The sequence below is a fragment of the Wasmannia auropunctata genome, unplaced genomic scaffold, assembly GCF_000956235.1.
Source record: "Wasmannia auropunctata unplaced genomic scaffold, wasmannia.A_1.0 LD334196.1, whole genome shotgun sequence".
In the NCBI taxonomy this organism is placed as follows: Eukaryota; Metazoa; Arthropoda; class Insecta; order Hymenoptera; family Formicidae; genus Wasmannia; species Wasmannia auropunctata.
Genome location: NW_012028694.1, coordinates 376,014 through 398,633, shown reverse-complemented (window position 1 = coordinate 398,633; position 22,620 = coordinate 376,014). Strand labels below are relative to the sequence as shown.

Here is a 22,620-nt window from a genome sequence, read left to right as displayed (position 1 = left end):
GAATTTTTATGACATTAATTGAAATGCTATCGTAATGAAATCTATTTGAAATAGAAAATAAAATTTCATAAAAATTCTTTATTTTTGATCATTTAAAGTTTAAACTGTTCAAAGCAATGTTAGATACTGTAACTCGCGCCTCATATAACCGTATCCAAGGATAGGGAAAGAAGTTTGCTCTCTCCACCGTCGTCTTTTCCGCCTTTTCTCCTTTTTCAAAAGCAATGAACTCTCTTGATTCCTCAGTGGGGACTTTAAAGATCGCCAAGAGCCTTACCAGGAAACGCATACGAAGATACCGAAGGTGGCTCTCCCTTCTCCCTTCCCATCCTTCTTCGCTCTTCTCTCGGCGTTCTGCAAGCGCCTTCTCTCTACTCTTATTTCTTCTTCTCTTCTTCCGCCTCGCGATCTTCTCCGTCTCCCTCCCCCGCCTCCACCCCTTCACCTCTTGTCCTATTCGCGTCTCCGGGAATGATTCCTCATTCGTCACGAACAGGTGCGGTTCTTGATAAACGAAACGTGTCTTCTTCGATTGCAGCTTTACGCGGAAATTAGCGTGGGCAAATAGAATCGCTGTCGCCGTCACTACCGGACAAGTCGCGCGATACGCGTACGATGCGCGCTTAATCGCGTGCGTATCGAATTTCAGTGGCAAAATTACAACGCGACGCGGACGGCGCGATAGCGTGTCGCCTCTCTCGGGAAATACATTACGTTGGGCGCGAAATCGTTTATCATTCTCCGTTACCGCACGCGGAAACAATTTCCAGAATATTCAGGAAAGCGCGCTGCACCAAGATCTTTCACATTTCGTGCGCGCGCGAGAATATTCCATCGCGATTACGATAGTTTCTTCGTAGAATTACTCCATAAAAAATTCCTCCTCTCTTACGTAAGTCTTACGACAGTATTACAATGTAATAACGTAATAATTACGTGAAAACGTAATGCGTAATGCTAATGTCTTGAAGCAATCAATACTTTACTTGAATCGATCTAAATCACTGCCTCAAAGAATTCTTCAAGTATTTCTTTTATTTTATCATTCATTAATGCGCTGCATTATTTCCTCGAATTTATTGATTATCTAATAAATATATATAAATTTATTAAACATAGCTCTCGCGTCATGTGTGTCTGGCTAACACGAGCTTTATTTTTTCGTTCGAGCTGGAATCGCCAATTATCGTATTATTTGTTCCTGTAACAATTCCGCCGGTGCATCCATGGGTACTTAACGTGGCATTTTTCTCTCGCGTGCTCATTGACGAATAATACTCGAGCGAGCCTACGTCGCGGATTATCGCGTTAAAGCGCATTTATGGTGCACGACGACGCCCGGTTATATATTCGCGTTCATAAACGCTCGTACGCAATACAATCGCTGCTGAAAGCAACTGGCGCCTTTAACGAGCGTGCTTTTCACGTCCTTAAGAGGGGTCCTGTGTAAAGCTTACGAAGGGTCGTGACAACGACCTTGCCGACGTCTGGCTACGCGGGACGGCCCTTAGTCATCGTTCAAGAATGCCGGCTGATGTGTATCTTACGCTGACGCCTTATCTTCCTATTACGAAAGAAGCGCTTCTGATCTCGCATCATGATTTCCACGTCATTGAGAACGCACTTTTAACCCACATTTTCCATGAATGTTCAACCCATTGTTGAATTTTTCTGTAAATGCCTCGACGCGTACGTCTAGTATACAAAGCACGTTTAATGAATTCTGGCAGGTATAACGCCATACGAATTAAACAAATGATACGGACTTGATCAACTTGCAACACGATGCTCTCAATTCATATTTACGTAGTTCTTTAAGCGTGAATAAACTATAAAAGGTTTAAAAAATAAAATTCCGACACTTCTAAAATTTTCACGTCCTACATAAAGTCAGATCTGAATTAAGCAAACCAATACGAATGAGCAGTTTGCTTTAATGAGCACAAACAGTAAATATAGCGAAGTTATTCATTCGTGTCTGTTCACGTTCGTTTGCTTGGTCTGAATCTGACTTAAAACAGTAACCGATTAATAGCATGATTAACTCAATTGTAGATAGATTTAATATAAAATTTAAATAAATTTAATATAAATTTTAAATTTTACTTAAATTAACTAACTTTATTTAAGTTTTATTTAAGATTTATACATGTTTCAGTTGCCGGTATTTTTTTATGCTTCGTGCCCCGTGTACGTCACACAGTACGTAATGAGATAACAATAGTATGAGTCATAAAAGTCACTTTACTAAAGCTATTACAGAAAATTTTCTTTATTTTCCATTACAGAAAACTTTTTCTTTATTTTCTAATCCAAAAGAGTTCGTTGATTTCCGGATGACGCTCGAGAGGCCTCAGATAGACCAAACGCGGAGGAGAATTACATTACAGGTCAATGCACCTGGGCCAGTTTTCGAAATAACTTCAAACACAGGTTGTGTGTAACACGCGGTCTCCGGGCTCTCCCTCTGCTTCCCCGTGATCTGCGTGGGATCCCCCTTCTCGTCCCTTCGCAGAATCCGTAGAATATCGTCGGACATTCGTAGACAGTCTCTTGACCAGGCGCCAAATCGCCCACTTTATATTTACGCTCCGACATACGAGAATACGTACAGGGCGATTCTATAAACGTGGCGCACGCTCCTTAAACGCGCCCGATATAAATAAACGTCTCAAGATAAGATGCACTTAGATCCGGGACTTCAGACAAAATTGGAAAGACGAAGAATGCTATTAACAGGAGATGATTGTTCGACGCTTTTGGCAGCCTTTTGTTCAACCGTTTAATTTCATTCTTTAAGTAAAGAGTGGAGTTGCAAAATGTTGAAAACACATTTAATACTTATAAAGAAATAAATCATTATACATAGCAATAATAAAAATAAAAATACGAATTTTTCTAAACAAAGTTTTTCTCGAAAAATGTCAACATTCATGCGCAACATTGCTACGAGTAGTATATGTTGAAATTAAAAAAAAAATTCGTTTGGGAAGATTCTTTATATATATCTTTATTATTGCAATAGAAAATATGACAAAATAAAATAAAAATCAATAAAAAATGTGAAAAATGTGATTGACGAGACTTATAACACCTTGTCATTAGCATTGAATTACATTAATATAATTTTTTGAACCGTTGCCGAGCGCATTTAATGCAGATTATTTGGAACACCATGTAGAACAAGTTACACGTCGAGGACGTAACCGATACGAATCATTTGTCACGATAGCATACAAATGCTCGAGCACTCGCGAGTTTCGCTTTTCGCTCGCGCCGCCGTCGTTTCTTTGAAGCGCTTGATCAACTTCCGCGTCGTAAACGCCATACGAAGACTACCGGCTAAATTTACTGCACGTTCCGAGGAAAATTTTCACGCTGAGCTACACTTGACTGAAATACGTCAAGTAAACTCTTCTAGTGGAGGATTCTTCGCAGTCTTTTCTCAACAACGCCGTATGAAAAAAGGCATTGCGGAAAACAATGCAAAAGGTATTTTAAGAAAAATTGTAAAATATTATTAGGCAATAAATTTCAAGACAGTTTGATATAAATCATTAATCTTTTTCATTTTTATACTATTGATATATTTAAGTACTATATGTACTTTATTGTTATAAGAATGGTCGACTTTTACGATTATAATAGCCATACTAGAAAATAAAAAAAAAGCTTCATCGTTAAAGAGAAAAATATTTTTTTTTTAATTGATAACATTCGCGCAAATAGACACGATTTGTCAAAAGTTCAATCAGAGAGCTCAAGATTAGACAACGTTAAAAAAAAGCTTAAATACCTACATGCTCAACGAAACGAGTATTTCATATTTGCATTTCAACCAGAGCTTGAAAATGATATATCATCTCTCTTTTATGGTAACGGTACAGGAACATATATCTCATCGATAATTTTCCAAAGCTAAAAACGATTTCGTGGAGAAATTTTGAATTTAAAATCACTTAGATTATACATGTGCTTATACATAGTTCCACACAGACATAATTTTCCGATCTTTCACTATTCTTGCGGCAACCAATCGTCCCAATTCCTGCACGAAAGAATCTCTCCGTATCTTCTCGTGCGCGACGAGTAGGTGCATGCAGGTCAGCGTGCATGCGGAGTACAGGTTTATCTATGAAGCAAATATTCGTAATCCATTGCGAAGACAACTAACAGACCGATTGATAATTCAAATAAACGTTATATTAAATTTTAAATAATTTTCCACGACTATCTTTTCACATTAAAAAATTTCATTTAAAGAGTTTATATCCGTCTATGAAGGCAATTACTGTGGGACTAATTACGTACACATTGCATCCAAAAGGTTCGATTTACAGTGTTTCCGACTGCAAGACTTTCCGCTCGCCTTTTTTACTTACTCCTATGCCGCATATTCCAAAGTAGCAGACCGGATGAAGTTCTTTTTCTTCCGCAAGTCTAATGTAGGATATCTTGAATGCGCCGCCGCGAGAACGCCGGGCAGAAAATCACGCCGAAATAGAACGGGACAAGTGGGACGTCGGGGACGGCGGCGGCGCCGACGATGAAGAAGCAGAAGGAAACGAACGCAGAGCGACATCGGTGTATACTGGCGCGAGGAGGAAGAACACGATGAGGAAGAACACGACGGGACCTCGGACTGGAAGAGGTCCAAGACCGAGGGTAACGCCGTCGCGTCGTTATCCCGGCGTGAGACGAACAAGACTTTACGGTGGATGGAACTTAACTGTGCAGGTGATCAAATTCGTGCCGCCACTGGGGCTGAAATAAGCTTAAACTAGGGGCTCGGTTACCTACGTTGGGAGCTAAGCCGCGATTCAGGCCCGATTAATAAAAATTGTAAATGGAGGGATATACACACCTGCGTTTCTTTTACGTTTAAAAAAAAATCGTGGGAAATAGAATCAAGTATTTTCACAGCTTAAAAATAGTTGTTATTCTCTTTGGGTGCATCATATATATATATATAAAATAAAAAAAAGTATTTTATGTTTCCAGTAATAGAGAGAAAATTATTTTAATTTGTAAATAAAATATGGATTCTCAAATAAATTATTATATATAAGATAAGAATCAGGTTTTGGAACCCGTTGATTATAAATTAATTGTTTTCATACAGAGCCACGTGTCAGTAAATTGTTTTGTCCGTGGCAGTATTCAAACATTTTTATGATAGCTGTAGTTGTAAATTGTGGCTAAAGTGCAGATCAGAATAACGCTCCATTTGCGTTACGTCGCTCACTGCGATCACGGAGAACGCGACATAATGCACGTCATTCAGTAAACTCTCGCACGAAGCTAGCGACTTCTCCCGACCTCTCAAGAACCGAAGAGTCGTAAGAGACAGATAGTCTGAACGTAAGAACGGAGTAGCGATGAACCAGGAATTTCAAAAAATTCGATAAACAAGACGAGACAAGACGATCGCGGAGAAATCCAAGATGAAAGTCCAATCGTATTGTCTCAATATGGAATTTAACTGCATTCTCGTAAATACATTTATATGCAATATGCTGCCTAACTCTGCGTCTTCTCTCGCCAGTTCTCCGATTAATCACAGAAATCTATACGATCTTACAAATTATGACACACTGAATTTACAAAAATGGCTTATCCCGGAGTGCAGAAATTTCCATTCAATTTATTGGCCCTTATTGCAGGCGATACATTACTTCAAAATTATTTACAAAACCTGTGATAAATTTTTAGAAAACTGTTAAGTCTCGTCTAGAAATTAAAATGACATCTAGATAACAGAGTTCTAAACAGAGTGTTCGAGCAAAATCTTTTAAAATAAACTACGTGCAAAAAAAAGTAATATTAAAAATATTATTTCCGATAAGAAATGACAAATAAAAATCGCCAGTTTTTGTATACCCGCGAGGAAAGAGCTCATATTAATAGTTAATCGATTCGAAATCGCTTTTCTCGGTGCCGATGCACTCGCGGTGGCACGAAACACTCACCAGTTCCAGCTCCAGCTTGCGCACGTCGTAATATCCCTTGTAATACTTGAACCACATCTCTCTTACCGATCACTTGCGCGCCTGGACGGGTACACGCATCGCGCGTTACGTTCAACGAGATCGACGACTCTCGAGATCGCTCTCTCGAGGCAAGTCTCTCTCCCTCGAGCGGGTCGTTATTATCCCGAGAGCATCCCCAGACGCGGTGGGGCACTTGGCTTGTTCGTACCACGGCGCTCTATCGAGAGCGGACTGCCACTTCCGTGCTGCCTCTCGTGATGCGATGCCCGGCGTCACCGCGTTGCATCGCGGTCGGTCCGATGAAAGAGTGCACTGTTTCTGCTCCGCGATCCGCGGTCCGTATCGTATCGCAGTGCGCGGAGACGAAGATAAATATACGGAGCGCGAGATGTGCGGCAGCGAGCGAGATGTTCGAGGAAAAGATGAAACAGAGAGGCGGGAGAGAGAGAAAGAGAGAAAGAAAGAGAGAAGAGAAAGAGAGAGAGAGAGAGTAGCAGAGCGGCGTGATACGATGCACTCGAAGACCTTTGAGAGACTGTACGCCTCGGAACGGCCAAGAGGCCAAGTATAGACGAGGCGTGCCTCGTGTAGGTGCGTATTAATGTGTGGACACGGGTTCAAGATCGCCGTGTGAGTACGCACGTACACGTGTGCGTACGTGCGTGTGATGTCCGCGTGCGCGCGAGCTCGTTCGCGGGCCACTAGACTTAATTAGCCGTCTCATCACTGGAACTACGTTCTTTTTTCCTACGAGCCACGTGCGATTTCACAGCGCGAGGGCTGCTCCGAGACCGGGAGTCCTTTGTACCGTGTGAGCCGAGAGCATCTTAAAAAAGAGCGATGAAACGCGCCAAAGAAACGACTTTCCAAGTGTCGCTTGGAAAGTGGATCCTCATGTGCGCAATGTACGCCCTGTTTCATAAAGAATGTATGCGTAGTTGAGCGCTCTATTTCTTTTTTTTAGATATTCTGGAATTCCGTGAAAGAATATCAGAAGCCGCATCTGCTTGAAGTATATTATAACTTTATGATTTGAGTGCTAGAATTATATTAATTAACTAACAACAGTTCGAATTAATTTATCAAAATGTAAAAAATAGCGATGCAACTGGAAATAACAAATATAATTTAAAAAATAAAAAAGTTACATATACTAAAAAAAAGTCTTGCAATCTTGCAAGTGCAGCCAAAAATTTTTCATTGCGAAAAATTAACTAAAGTATTATAGATAAATAATTAGCACATATTGTGATATCGCATATATTTGGTACTTAACCAATCTAAATGACAGAAAAAATTTTTCAGTGGCACCCATTCATGTTAAAGCTAATCATATTAGTTTGTAAAGTTTCACTGTGGTATACAGAAAACTAGCGACAAGAAACAAATCAATATATTTTCTAGAAGTCATTGCTGTTATAAATTTTATATATGACAAACAATATTGTAGCAGATACAAAAAATAGCGATACATTTTTGTGACATTTAGAAATATACCAAGATACATCAGTAAAACATTTTTTTGGGGGTAAAACACATAAAAAATAATTTTTTAAAATAAAAAATACATGAAAATTAAGTATATATATCATAGAAAATGGATATATTATCGACGTTACATAAAGAGAGAAGCCTAGAAAAATGATTTTCTGAATGATTTCACGGACACAGAAGAAATAGCGCAATCCTATTAGTGCTATTAGCGTATCTTTCTGGGCTAGATAGATAATGTGTCTAACCGGTGTACCAGTAGACACAGTGACGATATTGCGTTAATTAATTCTTAACGACTAACAAACGAGCTTCGACTGACAAGCTGCGGAATCGTGTCGAGGTGAACGACATACCAAGACGATTTTACGAAATTGTGAGTTGAAAAATTGCTATGCATCGCACTGGTCATAAAAACTGGCGATATTTCAGTCATATCGTATCGAGATACGTGACAGAGATAATCCTGCGGTATGCAGGAAAGCCGTTAAACTGTTCAGAAAGTTGCATAATACAGAGACCGATGTTAATTTACTATCCCCATATAAGTAACAGCGACATAAATCCGATCATGCTTAAAGATCCCCTTGAAAATTTTACATCTCTTCTCTATATTATACGATCCAAAAGAAAGATCAATATTCATATTATAAAATAAATATTCGAATTTTGAATAGATAATAATTCGTGTGCTATAAAATAAATATTAAATTCGCATTAAAGAACGATCCCGATTCTCGCGCAAAATTCCGAGTGAGAAATTCTCATCCATTTATGTGATACAATCTTGAAAATAAAATAAGTTAAATGTAGATCTGATACCCGTTGACACGCGCACTCATTGACACAAGTTTTCTCGGCAAAGGAATACATCTTCTCATTATCATTTAGTTACTGTAAATGAGCGTTATAATTTCCGTAAGTTCTCGATAGCGCGCAGAATTTTCATGGAGGGTAATGAAGTTATATAAATAGCGCGTTGTAAATGACTTGGTGCGAATAAAAGTATGATCCAGAACCGCGCACGATAACCTTTATCTTTTCTCAGGACACGGGGTGACATAGCATTCGCATAATTACGGAGAAATATATGTAAGGAATATTTTAATTTTTCCCTGACTCACTTCTGCTGTGACTTGCCTTTGCAAGTTAAATTAGATCCGAAAATCCAGGACAATCATAAACAAAAAAGACATGTAGTTTAGATTTTATATATTTTAAATAATGATAAATAACATAAGAAACACTTGAATGATATTGTCGGAACGTTTACGAATTCCTTAAACAACATCTTAAATGTGACGTTAAGTAAAACTCGTCGAGATGTTACACAAATAAATAAAGCGATAAAAATCTTTACGTCGACCGTCGTAAAAGTGGAGTCAAGTTCATTGTCACGCATAAGCCAGTCTCTATTTCCCTCTTTCTTTTTCGTCGCTTCTCGCTCAATCGGAATCAAATCGTTCGTATCCACCGACAATTCATTCGTTTACCCCTCATCCTGAAATTTATGAACGAGTGGTCGCTACGCCATTAATCATCGCGCTCGCATTCGCGCTCGTTTATTCCAAAAAAAGTCCGCGCATCTCCACGGCGGTGTATTGATTTATGGGCCGGTCTCGTATCACTTTTAGAACTTGCTCATTCCTTTTCTATGCGCCGCGGCGAGATTCCACAGATTGCGCGCCCGTGCAATTACAGGACGAGTCCCCGCGCGCGTATTCCATCAGCCGCGTATTCGCGTCTCTGCGGACGCCCGAATCAATTTCAGCGCGAAACCAAAGTGCGATCCTCTTAATCGACCGTGTGGTCCCCGCGTTCGTGAGGCCCTCGTTAATCACCGCCATTTCTAATTTAACAACGAGATCTACGCGTACGGGACAACACATAAATTGATTTCTTCCATAAGGGCGCTGCAGCAGAAGACGCGTAGGTGTCACGTTCGTTCGCATCTTTCGAATTCACATTCGTCGACTTATCCGGAAAATCGTTTTACACTCAGCATTTTAAGAGTTTACAATAATAAAGAATAATTGGCTCGCAAACCGCGAGTGAAAAGATATTGATATAATATTTTTGTAGCATTGTGTGTGTTGTCATTACATCCTTTGCATCTGTCAATCGTTTTATATAAACGATTGACAGATATTATAAGACTGGTCCTTATAATGAAAATGTTTTTGCCCGAGTAAATACTATAATCTTATCTTTGATACAACAGAAATATTCTACTCGTCTAACGCTTACAATTAATCTATACGAACCGATTTAAAGTCAATTGCCCATTCGCAATGTAACCATACGACCATCGCTCGCTCATTAATCAATACTGGTTCCGAATGAAAAAAAATCGGCGGACTTATTTTATGTAAGAAAAAGCGCACTTATAATTAGACACAATTTCGTGTCCTACAACGTTCCCGCGATCGCGAGACGCAGGCCAGAGGAACGTTCTCTGCGTCGCGTTACGTATTTTTTGATTTACGAGCAAATCGATCGCGTGCAAGTATTAAGATTGTATCTGTGTACTTTCAATGCGTCTCGCATTAAAATTTTTGTGCAATCTGCGTGATTGCCTCGTGCAAACATGCGTACACGTACCCGTTCAAACAGGCGCGTAGCCGCCGACGATCTCGCGCGATGTCGAGATCGCAAGTGTCCTCGCGAATCATTTCGCGAATGGTTGGCGAGCGTCTAGCGTCTTATAACTCGTCGTGAAATTTATGGAACCTGTTCCCCCATTAATCGGCATTACGCCCCGATTCAAGAAACGCGCGCGCTCGCACTCGCGAACAGATGCTCGCGATTACTGCACACGCGGTTGTAATTAACCGTAGCAAATTGCAAATTTACGACACGCATCCTAAGACTTTGAAAACTCGTTGCAAATTGCTTTAATTACCTAAAGCGTCATATCACGACGTTCTTAAACATCTCTTTACGCGTTCTCATTCGCGGGCCGCTGCTTTAAATGTAAAAATAAATTTATGGAACTCGTTTAGAGAAACGAGACGACGTTCCTATTTATTGCATTTTTTTCTCCTCGTATTTGCGATGGCAAATTAACGACGGCTATATTTATCGATGCGTTATCGATGTAATCCCAATATACCATCGACGACCGTCCCGCCCGGCCGGCCCCCAACCACGGTTCTAAGCGCAACCGGCGACCATCGCGCATCGGTCGTATCGACCATTGAGATCGCACTGATAACAAATCATCTCGAATCAATCCCCTCCCGAGAGCGATTTCATTATCCCCAGGTATTGATATCGCCTCGCAGGCGCGTAACGTATGAAACGCAGCGTGCTCTCATTAATCAACGGCGGCTCGCGCTAGCCGCGGCGGAGGGGCTCGTTCCCTCGCTTCTCGCTCGCGAAAGGGGGCACGCGGGCGCTCGCGTAATTGCTCGGCATGCCGCGTTGCGGACTGTACGCGCGGCATAATTTCGATTTCCATACGGGCGCGCGGAACGGCGACGGCGCCGGGATGCTTCTCGCGAGATACGAGAGAGAGAGGAGAGGATCATCCCGCACACGTCCGGCGATTCCTGATTTATGAGCCGAGAGCGCGCGGCGCGCAGAGTTTTCAAAACTTATCTATCTCGACCCTTCCACCCTCCCTCCCGATGGCGCTTTCCTCTCTCGTATGTATGCCGATGCAATTGCGCCGGCCGCAATTATTGCACCGATGAATCTCTCTCTCTCTCTCTCTCTCTCTCTCTCCGCTCCGATCATCCAATTGCATCTTTCAACGGGCTATGCATTCGCATTCAAATGGCTCTCCCTCTCTTTCGCCTCTCCTCCATCTTTTTGCTCGTAGTCGCAGCTCAGAATGAGCCGGACTCAAACTAGTTTCCCTTTATCGTTCTTCTAACATCGCTCGATATCTATGCCGATGCTCAATGCCGTAATGACGATGACGACGAACGGTATGTCCCGCAGCGATATTTTCTATGAATTTTTCTTCTTATGTAAAAGTGGCGAATTAATAAATTTAATTAATCGTTCGTTAAAACGTTTATAATAATTTTTAAAGTAAGAATAAGATTGAAATTTTTCGACGAACTTGCAAATAAAATCTGATAGGTACAAAGACTTGTGTATCGTTCGACTTGCGTTCTGCGCCGCTCAAATTAAGTTTGCACAGAGAATCGATTTAGCACGATGAGCGCACAGATGTTGACGTTCCTTAGTGTCGTAAAGAACAGTAAATCGCTCAATTCCAGATAATGTTACAGATGTAACGAAGTGCAGTACATACGATTAGCAATGCAAATCAGATTCGGATTTGTCGGGGCATTTAATTAGCGCGCGGCATGAAACGTATTCGTGAGAGCGCTGCTGGAAGCGGAATGACGTGGCGCTGCCGCCGCCGCCGCCGCCGCCCCGCGCCGGAGAAGAACCTGCTCCTCTGAGGCAGCGATCGCAGAACGAACACGTTTGCAAAATTAATGGGACACTACAAGAAGCATCGAAGTCAGTAGCGTCGTTTGGAAAATACCACGGTAGAGTACGATCGATCGTCAAGTACCCAATCCCGCGAGTGATTCCTAAGGAGATCGGCTAATAGCCGATGTCTGCTCGCGTCATCCCGCAGCCGATCCCTGGGCTACGTTGCTGCTTGCGCGTTTCTCGTTGCGTAATGCGTAAGACCTAGTCTTAAAATATACGCGCGCTCGCGCTCGATACGAACGAGGTGATGTGGAACGCGGCGATGCGTGCCCTTAAAATGCCCGGATTGGTATTAAGAGCCTCTTGCGAAGTCGCTTAACGAATCGGACGATCTCATTACTTGGGCTAATGTCGCGCGACCTGCGAAAAGAGATCAGCCTCGTCGATTTAAGAGCGGCTAAGTTTAATGACGATTTAACTGATCCCTTGTCGTTTACCACTTTAGATTTCTGAGATGAGATAGATATCATTAAGCTAGCCGACGTTGGTGAAACAAGGCTTAATGGATGTAGTTTATTTAAGTAATCGTCGATCGTCAGAGAGATCGAAAGATACAAAGTGTTTACAGAAAAATTTCAAAGATGGAAGATTAAATTTGTTTTCTTCGATTATACATCTTAAGTAGCGTCCATTAATTACGTAGCGTTATTTCCTATAAAAACTGAATCGAAAAGTCCTGTAGAGAACTGTTTTCTACAATGTTCAACGCGATCACTACTGCAGTAATTACTGCTTCATTGTAGAACATTGTACAGAGCAAAATTATTCAAGACTTTTTGGACTCAATTTTTTGTAAGGAATAGCGATATGATTAGTAAACGCTATTTAAAAACAATTTTGTTTTGCAATTTAATATATAGTATAATATACAGATATAACTGTTATTATTAATTATTTCAGTTTTGTCATTATTTCAATTTCTAACACACCAATCATCGAAATACGATGGCGATGATCGGAAGGAATGAAAGGGTTACCATCAACAGAATGATCGGACAGAATAGAGCAATCCGATCCGCTTCCACCGCGAATTGTTTCAACGTCGATCGGTTCGCGATCACTCTCGATTGACTTCCACTTCTGACGTTCCGTTTAGCGCTCCATTAAAGCATGTTAGGTGGATGAGGGTACGAAAGCGCGAACGCCCGTCGACGGAACGGTTTGCAAATCGCTTTCACGATCGAGACGAACACCGCAAAGTGGTCGCTCTCTCGTTCTCTCCCTCTCATTCTTTCTCTCTCTTTCTCTCTATTGGCGCATCTCGCGATCGACCGCGTTCGAAAGAGAATAAATCGCGAATCGATGACTAGTTGAAACAGTTACGTTACCCGGCTGCTGTGCTTCTCGTTTTTTTCTCGTTGGCTTCGATTCGTTAACCAAGGCCGTATCACATGATGATGCGATCCTGCGTATCTTCAGATACGTCCAAGTGAATCACGAGCCAATAAATCGGCGAAGCCGTTCGCCGCAGTAGTGATCGATCGTTTCTCGCGCGTAGCTGATTTGACGATAAATGCTATTTTTCAGCTTGTTCGCGTCGATGTATTTGTCAACTTTTTCCGAGCAAAGCAAATTTATCTTTCTAAGCAATGCAACAGCAATATAGAATATTATTTGTATTACACTTGTGTAAGAGTTTCATAGCGGAAAGATAACGTTTGCAAATATGAAGCCGATTGTTTCTTGCGCAACTGCGTACAATTGCGAGCATGCTAAGTTTAGCTCAATTTTCCAGTCGCTAGAGAGATGTACACAAACATATCTTTATGAATCTTTAATGAGCACGTAAGAGGTATACGTAATCGCATGAACGTTTCGAATAGTTGGAAGACTAAACCTCAGTAGCATCAATACACGATATCGTACAAAAGTTATTTTAATTTATAATGTACGAAAAACATTCTAACGTGTATCAACAAATTGTACGTTTCAAAATCTATTTTCAAAACCTACAATTAAGAAATACTTGCAAAACTAAAGAAATATTCACGATCAATTTTTATACGTAAAGATTAATGATAATGTGATAGACTGTCTTAATTTGCGAACAAATTTTTGTAAAAAGCGAATGTAAAGTTATACATTCTTTTCCTCCGTCTCGTTTAAGGTTGCTGTGCTCAGATAATATTTTAATACTAAATAATCAAGTATTATTTCTCAAGTAAATAAATTCAAACATATAAACAATAGTAAATTGAACTAGGCGTAAGTGAATATTACAAATAAATTTAAGAGCGTCTTTTATGATCGAGGCTGGAACTTGGTACCTTTCTGTCGAATATTTCTGACTTGCAACGCAAACGTTTTTCTGGAGATTTCTGGTCCTTCTTTATGTCGAGATTTATTTTTGTACTTACCACCGCGTAATAATTAAAATCAAGACATCAAGACAGTGGCTTACCTGCAACAATCAAAACGAGATTCATGTTATCGTCGATTCGACCATTGATTAGTGAAATCGGTATCTAATTTATGGCTCGGGGCTGTCCGCGCGCAAAAATCATTGCCAGGATTCGCGAGACCCGCGTGGCTTTACAGCGAGCGAGCATGCGCGTGTAAAGTTTAACGAGTTTCGCTTCCAGCGTTACTTAACACCGCAAAAGGACCAGCGAAACGCCAGCTCGTCCTTAGTCTATCGTAAAACGATACGTGAAACAGCTGCGGCGGGAAGAATGAAATCCTGCACAATGGACCCTTAAAACGGCATTACTCCGTTCGGTAACTAGACATTTGCAAAATTTCATGGGCTTCCCTTAAACGATAATAGGAACACGCTATTGCCACGTTAAACGACTTCAGACCCTTCGTTGCATCACAAATTATACCACAAATAATAATCTTATAAAGAATTTCATCCAAATATTTTCCAGTTTTTTCTTTATTACATTTATTCTCATTCTTTTTTTGGGTATTATATAAAATTTTTATTTAATCTATGCGTATTTATTTTGAAACTGCAATTAGTAAACATAATTGATCTGATTATTAAACTAAACAATTTGTCAAAAATAAAGAAATTTTTCGAAGTCTGGATAGATTACACTGCAAGATTCTTAAAACTTTTGAAAATTTCAAGACTTTCGATGTCATTTTAAAATGATTTAAATTCTTGAAAATATTTCATTATTTTTCAGACCTCTCCTCATTTCGAGCAAATTTGAAACTTTCGTCATACATTCGAGATGATCCGGTGTAGATGGCCCGCATTCTTCGTTACTTGCGCGAAAATCACTTCGCGGTGTGTAACACACATGTCGGGGATTTCAATAAATAAGACCCGTAGGCATTCTCCGACCCAACGTCGGCTGTAAAGAGCCGATAAGATCGGTAGCTAAATAATCACCTTGACTGTTACGGTCGTGATGCACATTTTCGCGACGCGCGTGTATGCGTGCCGCGGATGGGTACAGCATACGCGCGCGCGTACGTGTGCGTGCGCGTGCAAAGAACGCGGGAGAGTTAACGAAATCGCGTTTATATACGCTCTATAGCACCGGTCGAGATTTATCTGCCACTTATCGCGACGTACGCCAGAATCGCGCTGACTTTTTAGATGCCTGGCTGTGCACCGCGACATCTGGTAAGAAGGCGATCTCGGGGATGGGCTCTCGCCACAACCGATCGGCGAGTCCCTTTGGCTCTCCTCCGCTGATGCCAGCCCTTCGCAGGTTCTCATCTCCGGCCCTGACACCGTGTCTTCACTACGTGTCTGCGTCATCCGATTGGAATTTCAGAAATAAAAAACGAAAGCATGCTATCCCGATCGACAACTATTATCGGCCATGATTTCTTGATAAACAAATTTTATTTATTGACACTAACATAATATATAACACAACACAACGAATCAATAATTTCACATCGGTCAATCGATAATGATTAAAAAAAATCTATTCTATATAAGCAATACGTTATAGTAAAAAAATGTCTTTCCTTAAAATACAATATATAATTTTATTCTCGATAATTTCTTGATGTATTGCCAAATCATTATATTTTCCCACATCTTTTCCTGAACTCGACATTACATAATTAATTAAACTTATTGCATATATACATGAATTATATTATAATTTTTATTATTCAATGTAAATAAACATATCACACCGATCATCAGTTGTATCAAGTCAAACGCGTGTTTGCTACATCGTGATGTCGAAGCAAATATTTGTGCCGGGTTTGTGTGCGCAAGCGGCGAACCGAGGCCCAAATCACAGTGGCCCGTTTGTTCTTGGGCGCATCGGGGCGCCCTTTCACGGTTCTCAATCTCAACGGTCCGTCAATTCGCTCCGCAGGCGATGCAGCCGCTCGCGAAATTCGCATTGCCCCGCGTTTTTGTTGCATTCCGCGAGCGCGCGCATAACGGAACGTAACGCCGACGATCGACAGATCACCGTTAAAGCTTAATGTACGCGCGTTTACGTATGCGCCGGCGTAATTAGCGCCGCCTTTAACCAGGTCAGCTACACCCGCCGCTGCAATGCGCAAGAACGCAATTGACTGACGTAAGGATTATCTCAACGACCACGGGCGAGAATTGTTGAAAGTAATTTATCGAAAATAAGCACAATCTAAACGATTGATCGAAGCTCAATCTAATTTCTGGGCGAGATAAGAAAATCGCGAAACTTCTGATCGATCAATCTCAATTCGAAGTATCTACTGTTGTTCCCTTCATTTCGGTAAAAAATAACTAATTAATATAATTGTTTTAATTGTTCTAATAGCAACAATATATTCTTAAATTTCGTAAAGTAAAATTATACAAAATGTCAAAATTTGTACAATCTTAACCAAAAGCACTAAAAAATTATCGAAAGCACAATTAAAATTAGTGATTTTAGTTAGCGTTTTTACAGTATTACTCGCAAATAAATTTAAATAATAATAAAAAATAGACAAGTATGGAAAACATTGCTTGTAAAACGAGAACCCCTGCTGGTTTTTTTTTATGTGGGCCACCTGGCATCAAGTTGATCATATCATAAATAGGAAAGATGAACGATTTTCCCACCAATTTACATCTGCCCACATGTAAAGTGTTTGAACAGTTGTCATTGGCAGTTACTAAATTCGTGTGATGACTCATTGTCGATTTCTCAACATAAATTATACTTCTAAAAAAAGGTCCCTCATGTTCTTCTTATTTCATGCATCACATGATGAAAATCTTCATTCAAATGTATATCACTCCTTTTGTTTCTTGAATACAAGCATTGTTGAGCTATCATAGAACTAATCTATCACAGAACTGTTTATGTAAAACAATAGTATATAATGTAACTTAAAAAAATCTTCGAGGATCCTTAAACGTAGAATGATAATAATTGATAAATTTTTTTTGCATTACATCATGCATAAACTATTCATTTTTATGTAAATTTCAAATTTTATATTTATTGAAAGAAGAATCTGCTGCCTATCCTCGTCTAACTGCTTTCGTAAATTCGTGCTTCATTCTACTAGTTCACAGATTTATAATTAAAGCCTACAATTTAAAACTGCATACGATAATTATTACTTTACGTTGCTAGTAATCCTTTCCGCGACCCGTGGACCCGACGGGTGCATCGCAAGCGAGCTGGTTTATAGCGAAAATTAGAAAGACATAAACGTAATTTATGTCCGTGTGCCGTCACGCGTGTGGACGTTTCAACCTCGACGAAGATAAAACCTTTCTTTCCACGAAGATCCCAGGTTGCGTCGTCGCGAGCTCACAGTGTCTATGGTCTAAAACCAACTCTCACGCGTGGGGGGAGCATAAAGTATACAGCGGATTTTACGACAATTTTTATAGTTTCTCCTGGCGACGTGAAGAGCGCGCGTTTTGTTCTGCCTCCTCTCGATCCTCGCGCGTCTACGAGATGCGTTTTGTATCGCGCTTTTGGACAACGATATAGCGAGAAGGAGGGAAAGAGGCGTCTAACTTCGTTAGAATAAAATTTCAAAGCGCTTTCATCCCTTTTCCCTTTCTTCCATCTTGAGCTCGTAAAATGCAACACAACCAGCATTCTCAATTTATATCAGCGGTTGCTTCACCATCGAATTCTTGGGGCAATTTCGGATAATAGAAGAATCGTTCGTGGAAGATAAAAAAATGTACTAAAAGTTCGTAGGAAGCTACGATATAACTTTTTTTACATACGTTGAAAACATTTCATATCATTTAACTTCCGTATTTTTCGATAGAGATATATAAAAAAATATAAATTATCTATTTTATTATATATTGAAGAATCACATGACGAATACACGTTTAATTATAATTATGTATCTATTAATTCGAATTGTTTTCATATTTTTTTAACTAACGGCATATATCTTTTTATTTATTAAATAGTATATTTTACTTCGTACAAAATAAATATCGACTTTTGTTCTTTCTGTTTTTCCTTTTTTCTTGAGGTGTTGCTTTCAACATAAATAAAAAAGAAAAAGAAAATATCAAACGCGTCACAAACCGCCTCCGTGACTCAGTTACGATATTCCAGAGACGTTAACGTTCTATGTGAAACAGAAATCCCTTTCGATTGCTCGAGCTCTTGGGCTTGGAAATATGAGACGTCGCAGCGATCAACCCGTTGAACCCGATCCATCGTCGTACCAGTTTAGATCTCGTCGGCAAGTGTTGACATTTTTAATCCCTTCTGAACCGAGCTGAGCTCGCCGATCGTTTTCCTGTATCCTAAAATGATTTCTCGCGCGGATGCGCGATGATTTAAGAGGAATATCACATTCACCGGAGGAAACCCGTTTTTATTCTCGTACGATAAAATATCACCAGATCGGTCAAATGGAAACTCGAGAAGAAAAAAGGCTGAAGGAAACCGAAAAAATTTTTTTCTGTCACTTCGACGGCAAAATCTGGCATTAATTCCTGTCCAGATCTATCGCAAATCAAAGAACCCATCAAAGATTGAGATGAAAATGCGTTGCTGCTATACGGAGATAATTTATGATTCCTTATATAGATATTAATGAGAGATAAAATTGTATATGTTGTCACGTATCAAGATAATAATATAAAATATAATTATTTCCTGCATAGCTCTAATGTAATTATGAACATAATTATGCGGCACACAATTTCTCTGCGCTCTAGTAATATTACCTGCATGTAGATTAGAAATCGTGAGATAATCTGTTTGGATATCAAACACAAGAACACACGTTCGTAGTGTTAATAGAGCAACTGTTGCATTTTCTCGCCGCCCATTTAACGAGCGTGCAAGCAAAAAGATGCACATCTCTCGCACACAGGGAAAGTTTTTAGTAGTTTAAATTCATTACCGCGCACCCCGTCTCTCAAGTGGAAATCAGACGGGGTGGAAAAAGGGGGGGATACGCGAGAGAGAAAGAGAGAGAGAGAGAGAGGTATCCTATTATCACGGCACGTTATCGTTAAGCAAATTTATGATCCGAGCTTATAATCGTCTGACTCCATCCGTGCGTCGATTTATCACCTTTAACGTCCGTAATTACAGCTCGATTGTTTCTCTCCCGCGTGTTCCCTCTTTCAGCTTCAACCAGGCTCCAGCGACGGAGTGCTTCATCTACGTAGCGCGATTATACATCCTGAGTGTGCATCGATTGCAGAGAGTAAGAAGCAAATAAAAAATCTCGCTTCTTTCCTGAATATTGATTTTTCTCAGAAGTATGAGACTTTACAGTATCGGAGTATCGGCGTTAACGAAACGTTCAGAGAGAAATTTTCACGATGATAAAAAGCGACGTGAAGCATTTGTCAATATTCGTTTACATTTTTGCGAAAGTACATTTTGTAAAGAAGATAACTCCGTTAATGATATGACGTTTCTGTTATTTTAAGATAAATAAAATGGTATCGATGTCCGAGTGAGCTGACAAGCGTGTTTAGTGGCACGTACCAACGTTACGGCAATGCCCTGAGCGAGGTAACGGAGGGAGAGAAAGAAAAATGAGGCACAGCGCGTGCAACGTTGCATAATGCGGGTGCAACGGCTGTGATAAATAAGCTATGCGGCTTGGGTTAATTCGTGGATTCATCACGGAGGATCTGGCGGACGAGGTCCACCACACCACGCCCGACTAGGTAGAAAGAATCATCGTCGGGGGGGGCACCCGAGGCAAGTCTCTCTCGTGCCATGGCTCTAATCTTAATTATTGCGTGAGCCTTGTGCCGTCACGAATATCCCTCGAGCCTGCCACATCTCTCGCACGAATTTTTGTCAATATATTATCCGAAAAATGATAACAGCACATTTTAAACGGTATTTATAGCAAAATTCTATATAAAAATATAAATCTACATAAAAATATTCTTATAAATATAAAAAGTAGATAATATTCCTCGCTATGTTACTTTAGTATTCTGGTTAGTGATATATTCGTAAATAAAAGCATAATTAGACATAGGCAAAAATAGATGTATAAGAGGCAGATTATGTCGTTCGCCTCGCTTAAATTATATTATTGCGATACTATAGAATTAAAGTTCGTTGAATTCGTACGTGAAATTGATAAAGTCAGGTAGAGGTAAAATAGAGGCTGAATGATATGGCCATTCATAACGTATCCGAGGGGCAATCGTTGTTGTAGCTCCCTCTCCCGAGGTAAAGCGAATGGCGTATCTTTGTTCTTAATTATTGTCTGAGCCTTGAGCCATCATGAACGTACGATTACCGCACTAACATCTACTCGCGTGACACATTATGATAATATAATTCAAGGAGGTAAACGACACCAGTATTCGGTGAAAGTATATCATTTACCCGTTCACAAAAAAGTGAAAACCATAATTACCCGAATACATAATAAAATATACAAAACAAAATTTTTTCGCAAAATTTTCTTATACTATATAAATTATCTCTTTGATTTTTTATTAATTCACGTATTTTATCGGCACTAAAAATCGCTTTATGTTAATTCGTACATCATGTACGAAGAAACTACAAAATTCGAAGTCTCTATAAAAATTTTGCATTTCCATTTCAATGAAAAGATCATCGTATACGTAAAAAATTGTATTTCAATTGGAATATAAAAGGCCGAGTGAAATATACGCGACGAGCGTTTATCGTAATTTCTTTGATGTGCTTATTCGGAGAGTCCTGGTCACGTAACATCTAAACGAGCTGCGACTCATTCCCCTGGCGAGCGAGCGAGCGAGCGAGCATGATCTTTAGAGGTATCATCGAAGAAGACACCCGAGGCGAAGGTTATCCCGCGCTGCCCGTCTCCTTACTCTTAATTATTATCCTGGAGCCCTCACGAAGCTGATGCGGCTCATATACGTGCGCCGGCATGCACCCGGCATTTAAATTTAAATTTGCAACATAGTCTCGCCATCGCACCACGACCGTAATATCGCCGCAGTGACTCTGTGGTGGTGGTTGTGGTGATGGTGGTAGTAGTGGTGGTCTTATTTGCACAAGTGCCCTATAAACGCGGGGAATAATTTTGCGCTACTATGTGACCGAGTCGTCGTCGAGTCCGGGCAACTTTGCGGCGCACTTTCGTGCCGCAGAATTATTGCCACCGCTCAGAGATAATAATAATTATGACGTCGAGTTTTGTGTGCGAGGTTGTTTAAAATGTGCGAGAGGAGAGCAGCGAGAGAGACACACGGAAACATTGAAATAAATTAAATTTCACTTTGGACAATCTTAATTATAGTAAATCTAATCTAAATAAGCAAAGTATACGCGCGAACGTAATTCAGGGGTAATTGGACTGGCAATGTCATTAAATTGGACGCAAGACCAGACCAAACAGCGCTACTTATCGCTTATCTGTTCCATGAAAATTGTTTAAGAGGAAAATATGGTTACGTAAACGCTATCTTAGATGATACGCGGTAGCACAATTTTAGTTTGCTCTCGAGAGCTGAGAGAGTTACGCATTATGTGAAATATCTGACATAGTCACGAGCATAAAGACTCGTTTTGTGCGATTTCTTCGTGTGGGTGCGTATACGCTTTCAATAGAGCGCACTGTATTCCGATTCTCTCTCAAGAATGGAATGCAGAAATCACTCTGACCCGTACAACATCACCCGCACACTTGTTACGACGAAGAACTCGTAACTTTATGACTACGAATAGATATACACGTAGCTTTTTATTTCTCAAACGGAGATTCTTCACCCCGCAATGAGGCTTGAGGTCAAGTATTTATATATGCACAATTACACTAAGTTACTTTCTTTTGTGTTATACGCGATTCGGTATACACTCATTTTTTTAATAACTATTATGGTAATATTCAACAAATAATGACTCTATCATTTCAAAATGGGATAAAAAATTATATAGATCGATATTTGTATTCAAACCACCTGTTCTAACCGCATTGTTCTAACAGGATTACGACGGAAGATATGTTTTTCTTTGGCTTGTCTGATTAATCACGAGCTTGGTAGTCTTTCTAATCCCATCGATCCAATCGGCTTTTCGATTTTAAAGCATGTTTCCGTCCACCTCGATTGTTTCGCACGGGCGATCGAGCGTGTCCGCTTTGCTCCCTCGCTTGGCTCGCAAAACACGCGCGCTAGCGCCGACCTCGCCGCTTTCTTCCTCGGCCGTACGCGCGTTTCCTCGTTACGCCAGGCAAAAACGGTAACGTCTCTTCAAAACGTGTGACAGGTGCCCATTGACGAGCTAATGTCATGCCACTGATATAATGCGTAAGGTTGAGCCGCGTC

The 22,620-nt window shown here is 40.3% G+C and overlaps 1 protein-coding gene and 1 long non-coding RNA gene across 3 annotated transcripts in view; both read right to left on the bottom strand.

Annotated features, from left to right (window-relative positions):
* LOC105459342 (rho GTPase-activating protein 20-like) overlaps positions 1 to 22,620 on the bottom strand; it is a 184,053-nt gene that overhangs the window by 17,529 nt on the left and 143,904 nt on the right. The gene's annotated exons all lie outside the window — the stretch shown is intronic.
* Positions 3,551 to 5,937, bottom strand: LOC105459341. Its single transcript, XR_975670.1, has 2 exons — positions 4,383 to 5,937; positions 3,551 to 4,132 (listed from the first exon to the last, which is right to left on the bottom strand). It is a non-coding gene; the product is annotated as an uncharacterized LOC105459341 (long non-coding RNA).